The sequence below is a fragment of the Panthera tigris genome, chromosome A3 (assembly GCF_018350195.1).
Source record: "Panthera tigris isolate Pti1 chromosome A3, P.tigris_Pti1_mat1.1, whole genome shotgun sequence".
Lineage (NCBI taxonomy): Eukaryota > Metazoa > Chordata > Mammalia > Carnivora > Felidae > Panthera > Panthera tigris.
In genome coordinates, this window is record NC_056662.1 from 29,109,735 (window position 1) to 29,125,316 (window position 15,582).

General features: G+C 45.7%; 1 long non-coding RNA gene across 1 annotated transcript; it reads right to left on the reverse strand.

The window, feature by feature from the left end:
• Positions 1-992: 992 nt before the first annotated feature.
• Positions 993-5,535, reverse strand: LOC102955452. The gene is made up of 3 exons (XR_001509663.2): positions 5,462-5,535; positions 2,896-3,027; positions 993-1,206 (listed from the first exon to the last, which is right to left on the reverse strand). It is a non-coding gene; the product is annotated as an uncharacterized LOC102955452 (long non-coding RNA).
• Positions 5,536-15,582: the final 10,047 nt, after the last annotated feature.

Below are 15,582 nucleotides of genomic sequence, written 5' to 3' on the forward strand. Positions count from 1 at the left end.
TGACTTCTCAGAGCCTTACTTGTGAAAGCCCATCTTGCTTCCACGAAGCCAGGACCTGTGCGATGGAAAAGTCACTCAATGTTGCCGGGAGCTGTACCGTGGGCCCTGAGCCCATGCCTCCTGGACAGGGGCCCTGTCCTCTCACGTCTCCTCATTCAACATGGCGCCTCGGGCTTCAGGACTTCCTCGGATTTCTTTACTTCACCCCCTTCCAGCCTCTACGCCCTCAAGTCTGTCCCCCGCCCCTCTTCCTCAGCTGTCAAAATATACAGTTCCTATCCACCCTCACGCTGCGGATTCAAACTCCATGTCTCTGCTCCCTGGAGCGTGAGTCAGAGTGAAGACGTGGCATAATGCCTGTGGATAAAGAGGCGCAGAATGTCTCCTCCCAGACCAATCGGTGCATGCAGAACTCAGCTCCCGCCTCCCTTGGCCCTGGTTCCAGCTGTGTTCAATCCCATGTCCCTGAACTCTTGAGGGCTCGGGGTCTCAACTGAGTTCTTCCTCTTTAGGTCATGCTCCAGGCCTCACGGTGACTCTGTGAAGGTGGCCCCCACCTTCCTTATCACATGGCCTTATCAGAACGGTGCATCTGTGTCTCCAGATGAACCCAAGAGGAGATCCTCCATTCATGCGGTCCCAAAGGAGGCAGGTGGCATCGAAGCTAAACTACCATGAGAAGCAACTCGGACTGCCCGCCCAGGATCTCAGCCCCGAGGACTGTGGTCGCCCTGTTGCCAGTACTCTTTGGAGGCTGGCCAGGTCCCCCTTAGGATTCATCCCTTAATTCCATAGGCAGAGACTCACTCCCTCTCCTGTCCAACCTGGGCATCTCACCTTCTTCACACCACGTTGCAAAGTTTCTATTTATTTGACTACCTTCACTAGATTCTGAGCCTCTTGTAAGAAGAAACACATCTCAGTCATTTTGCTAATCCTGGGGACTAGGATAAAAGGGGCCTTTATGGTGGATTTTTACCACTGTTCCCAATTATTTATTTCTCTATACAAAGACGGCACCTCCCTGCCCCTGACATCAGGCTTGGCCTTGTGACTTGCCTTGGGCGATGAAATGTGACTGAAGGCTGCCGTGCCACTTCTAAGCACTGCCTGATTCCACCATCACTCACGTTCTGAAAGAACCATGTCCCCAGAAGGGGCTTTGGTTTCTACTGTAGAAGATCACGGTGCAGAGCCAAAGCCGACCTACGAAGGAAGAGGAATTAGACTGGGGTTAAGGTCAGATAGCCGGGTGGGCCACGGAGAGTTGGGGGTCACGTGTCACTGCAGCACAGCTTGGCCTAAGCTAATAGAGCCCTCTGCTCCTAGTAATACCAACATCTATAAAACGAGTACTGTCCAGAGCTCATGAATCCTTACAACATAGCCAAGAGGAAGGCACTGCTATTCTTTCCATCTCACAGAGGGGCAAGCCAAGGCACTCAGAGGTTGGTTGATGTGTCCTTAAGATCATAGCTACCAAGCGTCAGGGCCAAGCCTAGAATCCAGAATTCTCATTCCAAAGCCCGTTCCTTTCAGCCTTGCTACGGCAATGCCCAGTGAACAAAGGACTAAATGAAAACCCCGAGAGCAAGCGTATGTCCACAGGGTTCTGAGTTCGCCCTGAAGAAGACAGAACCCTCACAGCAAAAGGGAGGAGGGGTCAGGAAGGGCCAAGTTATTCTGGAGTGACAAATGCTTCCCCTCAGATCTCCGTGGCTTAGAGCTATGAAGTTTCTTTCTCACTCCGGCTCTGTGTCCATCATTTGTCATCTGCAACTGTGCTCAAAGCCATCTTCAGTCCAGGACCACGGCTGCCGGGACCGCCTCTGTTTGGAAAACGGTCAGTAGGAATGATAGAGGGAAATGTAAGATAGAGAACCATACTCACGCTCTTACCAACTTTACCCAAAGTGACACCTCAGATATAGCTCATTAGCAAATCGAGACACATGGTCACTTCTGAGTTCAATAGGGCAGGGAGAGACCCCATAGGAGGGATGTCAGGATGTCTGGGAAACGTTGACATGCCATTCCACTATAGGGTCAAAAGGCCATAAATTGATTATCCGCCTCCCCCAGGCCCTACTGTGATTGGCAGTTCAGTGTGCTGGGATCTGTGGCTGTGCCCAGGCCTTAAAACTAAAGGCACGGTTCCTTAAACCTGCCACACCAGTAAGAACAAGCAGGGATGCCAACCAGGAGAACAGGGCTCTGTCACAGAAGACCTACAGCCGTGAACATTATGCTGCCACTCAGAGCGTAAGGCAGAGGGGGCCCAGCCAGCCAAGAAGGGGCTCTGCAGGGAAGGGGGCAGCACGGCCAAGAGAGAGAAGGAGAGAAGAGAAAGGAAAAGACTAGGAGAAATGGGGGATTTCCTAGAAGAACAGAAATTGCCCAAAATCGAGTCCAAAAAAAAAAAAAAGGAACCAATTATTAACCGAAAAAGAAAAGCAAAGGACAAAGGTCTCTCCCAAAGGCATGGGCCTCAGACCATTTTATTGGCCAATTCCAGCAACACTTCGAGGAATAGGTCATTCTGTAATAAAGCTTAAGTGCCCCAAAGCATTAAAACCAGCTTCCTAGCTCATTCATCAAGGACACCAAGAGCAAGCAAGGACCCTACAGAAGAAAGAAAACCAGGGGTCAATGCCACTTATAAAACGAGGTGCAAAAGTTCTAAATAAAACGTTGGCGAATTGGATCCAGCTGTGCCTTCAAGAAATAAGACTACATCGTCACCAAGTAGACTTTATCCCAGGAAGGGACAGGACGGTGTAGTGTCAGAAAACCTACTAGGTGAGGAAAACTTCCTTCTTTTAGTAAGCTGAATCTGTGTGTGTGTCTGTGTGTATGTGTGTGCATATGTATAAATATGTGGTAAAATATTTCTACCTGAGAATCTTCCTGCTAACGTACGACCCAGTTGACAACATTTTGCTCTACTGGCTCTGTCACACCTATCCATCCATACTGGCGAGTATGAGGACATTCAGAACAGCAAAACTTTTCAACTTTTCTGCATGCCTGTAAAACGTCAGAAGAAAACGTTGGGGGCAAATGGGATCCAAAAAGACTTCCATATTCACACGATCTATGAATGAGTGTAAAACACCAACTTCAATCTGCACATTGCTATTTCCCAGAGAAACCAATTTAACATTGTCTTGTTCTCCCAACGGTAAAGAAATACATCCCTTACGCCATTGTAAGAGTCCTCAAGGATGAGACACTACGGCTAGAAAGAAAGTGCGATGTGAAATCTGCAGAAAACACTGTCAGCACGACTTGGGTCCTAAAATGCTACGTCTCAACAACACCTCAGGACGGGATCTTGTGTCAGCGACGTGCGATTGTAACAGGTGTCCCTGAGATGGAAACTGCTACAGTTTTTTTATACGGTGCAACCAGATTCGCCACACACTGTCTTCTGTTTGCCAAGTCCACTGTGACCAATCTATTTCCTTATAAAAAATATGAACACATGAAGTGCATAATCTTCCTCAGGCTCCTGTGGAATTACGGAAGAGTCGGCTTTAAGGGATCTCCATTTCCCGCTAACCATTTGATTTGATACAACACAAGAACATTCCAACTTGCTCTACCTTCTTGGTCAGCACTTTTTTCTCAGGATCTCTCCAGCTATTATTTATTTGCTCCAAAGCCGGTAACGACGATGTTTCAAGTACACTGACCCTGTGTTGGTCTGGTGGCAATTCAAACTGGGTAACCGCGGAACGCTTAGCCTAGGGACTGGAACGCTTAGCCTAGGGACTAGTTACGAAGGTGTGAGCAGAGTTAGGGGAAAACAAACAGATGCTTTAGCACCACGGATGCTTACGAGAGCCGAGAGCCGAGGGTCTCGACCAACGCCAGGTCTAAAGGTGGAGGGAGCGGTTACCAGGTTCAGGAGCTAGAGTCATGGAGAGAGGGTTGCTTGGCAGAAGTTTTGGCTTTCGGCAGAGGTACACCATTAACCCGTGGTGACCCAGTAGGGAGGGAGCCATTGGAATAAAATACACAGAAGCAACAGAGGTTAGCAAAGCTATCTGAACCAAATCTCCTTCTGAAGCAAATGAGTAATTATGGGATATGCTAATTCCATCAACCCCCGTGGACTAGAAAATCTAGAATTTTGGTGTAGAAGTAAGGAGACACAAATGTGATACTCAAAGGGTTAGGTAACATCCCAGTAATCCTGAATTTGGATCAGGAATATCAGTGTGAACAATGAGGTACTTCTTAGCTCTGTCCCCTGCCAAAGGCTACAGTGACCAATTCAACTGCAGCACCCATCCCTGATTTCCAGACTGTGGCCTTTTTTTTTTTTTTTTTTTTAAGTTTATTTATTTGTTTTTGAGAGAAGAGGGTGCAAGTGGGACAGGAGCAGAGAGAGGGAGAGAGAATCTCAAGCAGGCTCTGCACTGTCTGTTAGCACGTGGAGCCCAAAGTAGGGCTCGAATTCACTGTGAGATCACGGCTTGAGCCAAAATCAAGAATCAGATGCTTAGGACGCCTGGGTGGCCCAGCCAGTTGAGCATCCGACTTCGGCTCAGGTCATGATCTCGCAGTTCATGAGTTCGAGTCCCACATGGGGCTCTGTGCTGACAGCTCAGAGCCTGGAGCCTCCTTCAGATTCTGTGTCTCCCTCTCTCTCTGCCCCTCCCCTGCTCATGCTCTGTCTCTCTCTTTCTCTCTCTCAAAAATAATAAATAAACATTAAATTAAAAAAAAAAGAGTCAGATGTTTAACTAACTGAGCCACCAAGATACCCCCAGATTGTGGTCTTGGCTTACTATTTCCCATTAAAAGAAATACGTGCTTCCAGAAATAAGAAAATGGCTTATGCCTGATTTGTTGCAGGAAATGTACAAGATGAACCTGAAATATCTTGACATACCAGAAAGCAAGGATTTACAAAGACTCTTTAGAATCATATCACTATGACTTCATGGTTAATTAGATAAGGCTGCCAATGGCCAGAGATGGGACCATGTTAGTTTTAACAAGAATATGACTTGCAATAGATTGAAACCCATCAGATGTGTTTAAACCTACGAGTTTATAATATTTTTTAAAATAAAGGTCAACTTCTAATAACAGGTAACCAATTCACTGTCTTGAAAACTCGTTAAATGGAAGATTGAAGCATTTAATCTCCTTCCCGATATGAATCGTGCCTCTGGGTAATCAAATAGTAGATGAGGGGAAGTGTCTCCTTATAATATTACTCCAGCGAAGACAGGAAAATGACAGAATTAGCATATCACCGTTTTACATTCCTCAGTGAATGAACACATCTAGGCATTACGAATCAAGAATGGCTAACATCAAAGAAAACCAAAAGCAGATATTATATGCATCCTGATAAAAGCATACATCACTTATAATCTTTTCAAAGGGATTGAACCTAAGTGTGATGAAACTCCACACCAAATGTGGGGGAAATACAAAGGAATACCTTTATCTGCAATGAGAATATATCAGCAAAATCCAGCCTGCAGGAAGCTCTACATATCAAATGGTCTTGGTCCTTCAACAGATAAACTGGCAGGAAAGGAAGAGGATGAAAGAACCCATAAATTTTAATTTTTTTTAATGTTTTATATATTTTTGAGAAACGTAGAGAGACAGAGACAGAGACAGAGAGAATGAGCAGGGGAGGGGCAGACAGACAGGGAGACACAGAATCGGAAGCAGGCTCCAGGCTCTGAGCTGCCAGCACAGAGCCTGACGCGGGGCTTGAACCCACGAACTGCGAGCTCACGACCTGAGCCAAAGTGGGACGCTTATCCAACTGAGCCACCCAGGTGCCCCAAGAATCTATAAATTTTAAAAGACACATTTTAAAAATCACTATTAGATTTTTTTTTTTTTTTAAGATAAAAAAGCTAGGGTACCTCAGTTGGTTGAGAGTCCAACTCTTGTTCAGCTCAGGTCATGATCCCAGGGTCATGAGATCGAGCCCCATGTTGGGCTTCGCGCTGAGTGTGGAGCCTGCTTAAGATCCTCTCCCTCGGGGTGCCTGGGTGGCTCAGTCAGTTGAGCGTCCGACTTCAGCTCAGGTCATGATCTCACGGTTTGTGAGTTCGAGCCCCGCGTCGGGCTCTACGCTGACAGCTCGGAGCCTGGAGCTGTCTTCGGATTCTGTGTCTCCCTCTCTCCCTCTCTCTCTCTGCTCATACTCTGCCTCTCTCTTTCGCTCTCAAAAATAAAGAAAATGTTAAAAAAAATTCTCTCTCTTTGCTCCTCTCCCCCACTCCCGCACTCCATCTCTCTTTAAATGAATAAGTAAATATAAAAATAGCAAAATAAAAGGTAAAAAAGCTAACCTATAAAGTTTAGAGATGCTTACTCAGGTGACGGACCTTAGAGACACTCAGGGAAAGGTTGCTTTTGAAGGGAGGGACAAAGTTGTGACTGGGGAGCATCTGGGGAGACCAACAAAGCACTACTTTTTGACCTGGGTGTTCACTTTCTGTTCATTCTACGCTATCCCTTCTGTGTGCTTTACTTCCTGTGTTGTATTTTATAACAAGAATGAAATTCTACAATGGCACAAAAAATAAAACCCGTGTAACTGCAGCAACAGACAGTAAGTGGAACAGAATAGAGAGCCCACGCATTCTTGGGGTTTTAGGTAATACAGCCTCTCAACACAGCCAGGAAAGGATGGCCTCTCCGTGAAAGCGTTCAGACAAGCTGCTGTCAGATTGGAAGTTAGATTCCTAGCCCACACCTTGCATAAAAATAAATTCCAAGTAGTGTGAGAGCTAAAGATTAGAAAGAAACAAAAACATAGACATTTAGAAACATACAGGAGAACATACAGAGGCCCTTGGGGAAAGACAGATCTTTAAAAAAAAAAAATCCAGAAGCCATTAAGGAAGAGGTGAATACATATCAATTACTACATATCAATTAAATACTGCCGTTTAGGGGTGCCTGGGTGGCTCAGTCGGTTAAGCGTCCAACTCCGGCTCAGGTCATGATCTCGTGGTCTGTGAGTTCGAGCCCCGCGTCGGGCGCTGTGCTGACAGCTCAGAGCCTGGAGCCTGTTTCGGATTCTGTGTCTCCCTCTCTCTCTGCCCCTCCCCTGTTCATGTTCTGTCTCTCTATGTCTCAAAAATAAATAAACGTTAAAAAAAATTAAAAAAAAATACTGCCGTTTAACCAAAGACACCTCTAGGAAACGTGGGGAGGGCATAAACATGTATGTGTGTATTTAATCTCTGATTGTCTTTACATTAAAAAAAATGCCAGAAGGATACACAGAAAGTTAACAAAACTGATTATCTATGGGAAATAAATCTGTCCTGAAAGTGTCCTAGAATCCAAAAAACAAAACAAAACAAAACAAAAACAAAAACAAAAAAAACTTCAATAGGTGAATTTAAATTTAGCAAGGTGGCAGGATTTAAAGGGTCAATATACAAACATCAATTGTCCTTTTATAAATACTAAAAGAAATAGTTGGAAACTTACCTTTTAAAAAACATTTCCAGGGGCGCCTGGGTGGCTCAGTCGGTTGAGCGTCGGACTTCGGCTCAGGTCATGATCTCACAGTCTGTGAGTCCAAGCCCCGCATCGGGCTCTGTGCTGATGGCTCGGAGCCTGGAGCCTGCTTCCGATTCTGTGCCTCCCTCTCTCTCTGCCCCTTCCCTGCTCATGCTCTGTCTCTTTCTGTCTCAAAAATAAATAAAAACATTAAGAAAAAAAATTTTTTAAAAACATTTCCAAATGCATCCCGGACACGACGGATGGGAATAAACTTACAGAGAAATGTTGCTGGGACAAGGATGGTGGTAATCTGGTCCAGGGTAATATTCTCTGTAAAGGCTCCTGCCCTTAAATCAGTCCTGGATCCTAGGGGACCAAGCAAGGCATCTGAGCCTCAAATGGGACACTGTAGGACACAAGATGTCAGAATAGGCAAAGGAAACCGGCCCATGATGTGGAGCCCGGAAGACACTGTAGGAATGTAAAGGGTGAGTGGTACCCAGCCAAAAGTGGGCTGTCAGGAGCCCAGAAGCCCTCTCTTTCTCTACCAGTCCTCCCTGGGCAAGAAGGGATACAGCAGGCGGTAAGAATGAAAGAGGCAGGGTGAGAGCCTCAGTTCTGTCTCCCAGCACCCAGATACCCGGCTAGAAATCCCCAAGTTTAAGTGAGGAGTGCTCCTCTTCCTTTCAAGGCAAAAGAAAAAGAAAGCCTCAGATCTGCCACAGAAGAACGTGGACAGCTTCTGAGGGACAGAGTCGGGTGTGGGCATCACTACACAACCTGCCCTGATAGGCTCTTATTAAATAGGGAACTGATCCTTTTTCTACCAATGGGCCTCAAGGTGTAATATTATTAGGAATAGTTAACGTTTACATAAGCTAGGTCTTGGGATAAACTGAGGCGGTTATAAATCTCGCTCAAGCTGACAAAGCTACAAAATCCCTAGATTTGAACTCTAGCTGCAGAGTGCCAAGGCAGTTGGGTCAGTGGTCATGTCACTAGTGGTCAAGCCCTGTGGGGTGTGACAGTTCCCAAAGTGTATCCACACATAGGGTTGAGGGGATGTATATGAAAGACTGGCTGCCAATTAATAAATGTTGAATATAATGATAGGTCCATGGCGGTGGGGGGGGGGGGGGGGTTTCACCGTACTATTCTACTGGTAGGTTTACAATTTGTCCTTGCCAAAAAATTAAAAATAAAATTAAAGTCCTGACACCTGGGCCCCATAGGTTGCCAGAGGAGATTTGGATAATCGCCCAACAGCCCTCAAAGGTTCCCACTAAGTTCCGGGCAACAGGTTTGACCCCCAAGCACAAGGGAGAAGCAGCCAAGGGGGAATCAGCCAAACTGGCCACCCACATTACAAACAAACCCGAGATCCCTGCCACAAAGCAGAATGCCTAGACGAACCTTGGGACCACAGGTCCCAGAGCAGCAGACCTGCCCTTAGTCAAAAAGCTGCTTAGATGTAAGCCCCAGCGATGCAGTCCACCATCACTGATAGATGTGTGTCCGGGGCCAAAACCTGCCCCACCCCCTAAAAACCCAGGGACTCTAGACATTCCTCCATAACCCCTAAGTATATCTATTATACCGACATCAAGCTCACCTCCACCCATCCCCAACAAACCAACGCACAGTGAGGCCTGAGAAGTTCCACAAACACCCCGATTATGGGCCCCGAATACTAAAGAAGCCCCCTTCGGCCCCACCAAAAACCACCAACCAAGCCAAAGCTTGACATTCTCTATCAGTCCCGGGTTTCCACAACTACACCAAAACGCAGGACCCAAGTAAGTGCTTCCCCACCAAAACACACCTGAGCATATATGGCCCTAGGCGTGCCTCCACCGCCCCGCCCCCCCAGGGGATGTTTGTTATTTGGCCCTGGCTGAACTCATCCCCACACCCAAATAAACTCAGATGCACGCTGGAGCTCCCCCTCGTAAATTGTTTGGCTCTGAATATATCCACCCCCTTCAAAAATGAAAAGTTGTGGAGTTCCATGTCACTCGTCCCAGTCGGGAAAGGAGGTTCCGCACAGCGCCCAGCAACTCAGGGATTCAGGGCTGGCTGAGCGTCACCCTACTCCCCCGCCCCAAATGCGCCACCCGCCCCCTCCCCCCCGCCACACACACACCTCCTAACATGGAACCCCCCAACCCGCGGGCCTGAGCCGCCGCACTCCCCATTCTAGCCTTGTCCCAGACCCTAGGCCCTCCCTGTCCCCATTTGGAAGGATCTCTCGGGGCCAAGGACGGGGGCCGGCTTCGGTCACCGGGGCCGGCGGAACCCGTCCAGCCAGCCCTCGGCCCGGCCGTTCTTCGCCAGAACTACACTTCCCAGAATCCCCGCAGGCACCGCCCCCCGTGGGGGCCAACGCAGCAGCTTCTGGTTCCCGCGGTTGATTCACTAGGACAATGGCTATTGCAACGACAGCCTACGCATAAAACACCCGGGCGTGAAACAGGCACCGGCTTCTGTGCAAAATCGCTCCTCCTCTGCCCCTTCTCCGGAGAAACTACACTCCCCAGAAGCTACTGCGGCAGCTCTGTACACGACTTCCCGATCCAGATCCTCGGTAGGAAGGCGGGGGTCTTCGCCTCTGAGGCATTTTGGTTTGGCTACCGGCCCGGGTTTTTGCATTTCAGCTTTGTTTGCTTTCCTCCCGGGACAGAGCTGAACTCCCTAGCCTTAGGCTCTGTGACATACACACCACCCTCTGTGAGCGCCGTCAAATGTAACAAATGGTATAGCCACTTTGGAAGACAGCTGCCGGTTGTTTATAAAACTAAACATACTCTTAACCATATGATCCAGCAAATGTGGTCCTTGGTGATGTGATGTGGACCTGGAGCGAGCTGTCAAGAAAGAATTCTTGAGAGGTTTGGGGTGCAAAAAAGTGCTTTCATTACAGCACAGGGACACAACCCATGGGCTGAAAGAGCTGCACTGTGCTTGTGAGGAGGGATTGATTGTATAGTTTTAAGTTGGGGGGTGGGGAGAGATAAAGGAAGTCTCTATAGAGATTTACATTTGTTAAAGAAGACTTACAGGATCCTGGAGGTCCAGAGAATGCCAAGCTAAGTTTGCTTGTTACTTCTAGCAAAGCATGAAAAGAGGCAGTTGTGAGCTCCTTGAGGAATGCCATACTTTGCCTGTCTCGGGTATTTATCGATGGGCTGCAAGTCGTAAGGAAATTTAATTTTATCTACATTTCTTTCGCCTTCGTTCTCCTCATCGGTTATGACACTTATAAAAATGAGCTCAGAATCACATATCAATTTTCAATAAATTTTCAAATGTAGTCAAAAGCACTCAAAAGATTTCTTATTGTGACACGGAGGAATTAGAATAAACCAAAGCAGGATTTGTATCAACAACCCCATAATCACACACTATGTTAAAAAATCCTTTTCGTTGAGAGTTAACGTGCACCAAGAGTCTAAGAGTATTTGTGAAATCAGCTCAGAATCACCTGTTATTCTCCAAGGAACATTCACAAGTCTTCCAAAAGACAGAAGTATTCAAAAGCACTGAAACTCCTTTTTTTTTTTTTTTTTTCTTGTTAAAATTAACTACTGCTGACTACATAACTAGATAAATAGTGACAACTTCAGACACGTGCATCTTCTGGAGCCTCTCTTTTACATTCTCTAGTTTTCTAATTATATCTAGTTAGGTAGTTCTGGATTATCTTGTTATTTCTACTAGTGCTAGTTCTCACTAATTATATTAACAAGGAATAAATTATAGTTAAGAGGAATATATGATTCAGAGGTTCTTTGCTGAACCTGTTGCTTTGACTTTGACCATAGATATGGATTTCAACTTTAGATTGTGAGGGTCAATATGAGGGTGAGAGGCAGGGTCAGGGTGGTAGGGTCAGAGTGAGCATTACACAGTCAGGAAGATGATCCATATGGGTCATGGTGAGGATCAGAGTAAGGGTCAGTGGTCCTGTGAGGGGGCAGGGAGAGTCAGACTCAGGGTATTTTAAGGGTCAAGGTCAGAGTCAGAATGAGGGTAAGTGTACAAGTGTGAAGGTGATGGAGTGAGGATGTGGGTCAGGGTGAATGAGGGTGAGAGTTACAGTGAGGGTCAGGGATAGGGTTTGGGAAAGAGTCAGACTGAGTGGTTCAGGTCAGAATCAAGATGAGGATGAAGGTCAGGGTCATGGAGAGGTTACGGGTATGGTTTAGGGTGAAGGTGATGTCAGAGTGAGGTCCAGGGTCATTGTTAGAGTCAAGCTGGGGTGGGGGGCAGGGTCAGTGTTTGACTTAGGATAAGGTAGATCAGAACAAGGGTCAGGGTCAGAGGGAGAACGGAAGCAGAGTGTGAGGGTCAATGTCAGGACTCTCAACGGGGAGAGTGAGGTCAAGGTCAATGTGAGGATAAACACCTGTTTGAAGAATAAATTTAGAATGAGGATGAGTAAGAAGGGGAGGGGAGGGTCTTGTTTAGAGTCCAGGACAAGGCCAAGGTGAAGCTGAGGGTCAGGGTGAGAATGAGTGTGAAAGTCAAAGTCAAGTGTGAGTCGGGTCCCAGTATGAGGCTTAGGGACAGATTTAGGGGGAGAGTCAGGATCAGGGTCATGGTGATGTTCAGAATCAAAGTGAAAGGGGGCAGATGAGTAGGAGGTTCAGGGTCAGGATGAATATGGTAGTGAGATTGAGTCTGAGCATATCATTCATGATCAGTGTTAGCGTCATGGTCAAGGTCATAGTTAGGGTTAGGATGAGAATGACTGTCAGGGTCAAAATGAGAGTCCGGTTCAGTGTGCAACTTGGGGTCAGGGTCTGGGTCTAAACATGCTCTAACTCACAATAAGAAATTTCATTTGAAATATTACTGGACCTGAACCTGGACCTTAATTGGAAGTGTGGTTTCCTGCCTGTTTTCAATTATTCTGCTTATTTTATATCAATTTTATCTAAATCATCATAAGAAGTTAGCTTAGATAGGAATGCACTCAGGTTCAGGAAGGGAGATGTAGCCTCTGGGTCATCAGGTCACCGCTGTGGCCAAAACTGAGACTCAGACTCTGCAAGGGGAAACGTGGACCTAGCCAGCAGGGCATGTGGTGGGGACTCTGCCTCTGTATGGAAAAGTAGGATCTTAGCCTCTGTTATGGGGAGCTGGATCTTAACTCCTCAGATGGAAGATGGAGACTTAGCTCCTGGAGCCGAAATCTGGACTGTCTCTGGAGGGGAAAGCAAGGGCATAGCTGCTGGTGGTCTCACACAAAACTATTTATTTCTGGAGAAAAGAGAGGCCTTTATGCCAGACCTGAAGAGCCCCTCCCAGTGAGTGAGAGAAGCAGGAAATTTTAAGCTTGTTCGCACATGTAAAGTTTACAAAGTACTTACGAAGCTTACAAGATTTGTTTGAAATGAATGAGTGGTTTCAAGCTTGATTTCACATAAACTCTTAGCTACACTCTAAGTTACTCTAAGAATGTCCTTTTAAGAATGCTCGAGTGGCTCTTGTGTTAATATCAACTGTTACATTTGCATTCTCTTTAAGGGCCAATAAGAAGTTTCATTTGAAATGAATGAGTGATTTGGAACTTGATTTCACTGAAAGTGCTTAGAATTGAATATATTTAGTCTAATTCCTTCTAACAAGGTAGATTAAGGAATAATGACATATTCCCTAATACCGCTTCCACTTCTCTAAATTGGTTTTAACTCATTTTTATTTGCTTTCACACCATTAGAAGTTTCCTTAGAGGGGAATGTCTGATTCTGAGCTTGTTTACAGAAAAATTGCTTGTTTGTACACATAGTTTAGTTTCATCTTTCTTTTCACTAACTCAACATGTTACTTTTGATTTACTTTACCTGTAAATGTGTGATGTGACACTGTTTTTACTTAACCTACTTAATTTGCTCTAATTTGCCCTAAGAACTTTTGAGGTGATGGTGTGTTTCTGAGTTTATTTGCACATCAAAAATTCTTATATAGCACTTTAAAGCTTCTACATGCGGAGCGCCTGGGTGGCTCAGTCAGTTAAGCATCTGACTTCAGCTCAGGTCATGATCTCATAGTCTGTGAGTTTGAGCCCCCTGTTGGGCTCTGCGGACAGCTTGGAGCCTACTTCAGCTTCTGTGTCTCCCTCTCTCTCTCTGCCCCTCCCCTTCTCACGCTCTCTCTCTCTCTCTCTCTCTCTCTCTCTCAAAAATAAACATTAAAAAAATTTAAAGCATGGGGCGCCTGGGTGGCTCAGTCGGTTAAGCGTCCGACTTCGGCTCAGGTCATGATCTCACAGTTTGTGGGTTCGAGCCCCGCGTCGGGCTCTGTGCTGACAGCTCAGAGCCTGGAGCCTGTTTCAGATTCTGTGTCTCCCTCTCTCTCTGACCCTCCCCCGTTCATGCTCTCTCTCTGTCTCAAAAATAAATAAACGTTAAAAAAATTTTTAAAAAAAATTTAAAGCTCATATATTTTATCACAAATGAATGATTTTGAGCTTGATTTCACAAAGATGCAATTTGTTCTAATTTTCCATAGGAAGTCATGTTTAAGAATACTACTTAGATTTATCTTAATTTGCTCTAACTTGCAATAAGATATTTAGTTTGAGATCTATCTTTCTGGGCCAATTTGTTAATTTGTCTTTCTGAGCTAATGTGCCCTAGCTCCCGATAAGAAGTCAATATAGCTTAGTCTTAATTTTAACATGAACTGTTTAGTCACATTTTCATCTGCTCTAACTCACAATAAGAAGTGACTTCTGCAGCACCTGCATGGCTCAGTCGATCAAGGGGCTCTTGATTTTGGTTCAGGTCCTGATCTCACAGTTTGTGAGTTTGAGTCCCGCCTAGGCTATGAGCTTACAGCCCTGAGCCTGCTTCAGATCTTCTGTCTCCCTCTCTCTGCCCTTCCCAACCTGTGCTCGCTGTCTCTCAAAAATAAATAAATGTTAAAAGTTAAAAAAAAATTCTTTTAATAAAAAAAGAAGTGACTTTTACTACAAAAACACAAATCTGGTTCTGCCTGTCTACATCAGACTTGCAACGTCCTGGTGAACACCTGTCCTGCCTTCTTATGTCACAACCAAAGCCGTAGTAAAATGTTGATTTTAGTCATCCACATAATTTGTTGCCGTTCCAGGCTCTTCCTTTGTTTTCCTATGAATTCTAAGGAAAATATATTTGGGAGACTGAAGTCCTTTGGGAATGCCTAATAACCTAACGCAGAAATCTTTAGCCAAAAAAAATAATCATTGACGACAGCAGCTAATGTTACTCTCAATCTCTACTAATGCCGATTATCCTACCATGTTGAGAAATTCTAATATTGAGAATAAAAAATAAGGGCGCCTGGGTGGCTCAGTCGGTTAAGCCTCAAACCCTGGCTCAGGTCACGATCTCATGGTGTGTGAGTTCAAGCCCCATGATGGGCCCTGTGCTGACAACTCAGAGCCTGGAGCCTGCTCCGAATTCTGTGTCTCCCTTTCTCTGCCCCTCCCCTGCTCACGCTCTCTCTCTGTCTCTCTCTCTCAAAAATAAGCATTTTTAAAAAAAAATTTTAAGAATAAAAAATAAAAAGCTACTTTTGAGATCAAAGATCTGGGCCTCTTAAATTCTATGTTAAAATTTACTTTTACAATTTAAAAGTAGCCTCTTTTAAAACTATATTTTAAATTCGATTTCTCTAAAGTTGCTCTAACTCATAACAAATGCTGACCTTGGCAAAGAACGGTGCGATTTTGAGGTTGTTTTCACACATGCCGGTTAGTATCTACCCTGGCAGCAGCTCACTCAGTCTTCCAAGGCCCCTGCGCGGGGCTGGTTCTGGTCCTTGCTACAGGATCTGTCCCCACTGCCCGCCCCAGACGCTGAACCTCGGGTTTGTGCAATCGCCAAGTCCCGGCTTGGTCGACAGGGGGCGCCCGACAGACCAGCCAGGACCAAGCACCTGCGAGCAGCTTCCCTGGCCAATTTTTTTTTTAATTTTTTTTTTAATGTTTATTCATTTTTGAGACAGAGAGAGACAGAGCATGAATGGGGGAAGGTCAGACAGAGGGAGACACAGAATCTGAAACAGGCTCCAGGCTCTGAGCTGTCAGCACAGAGC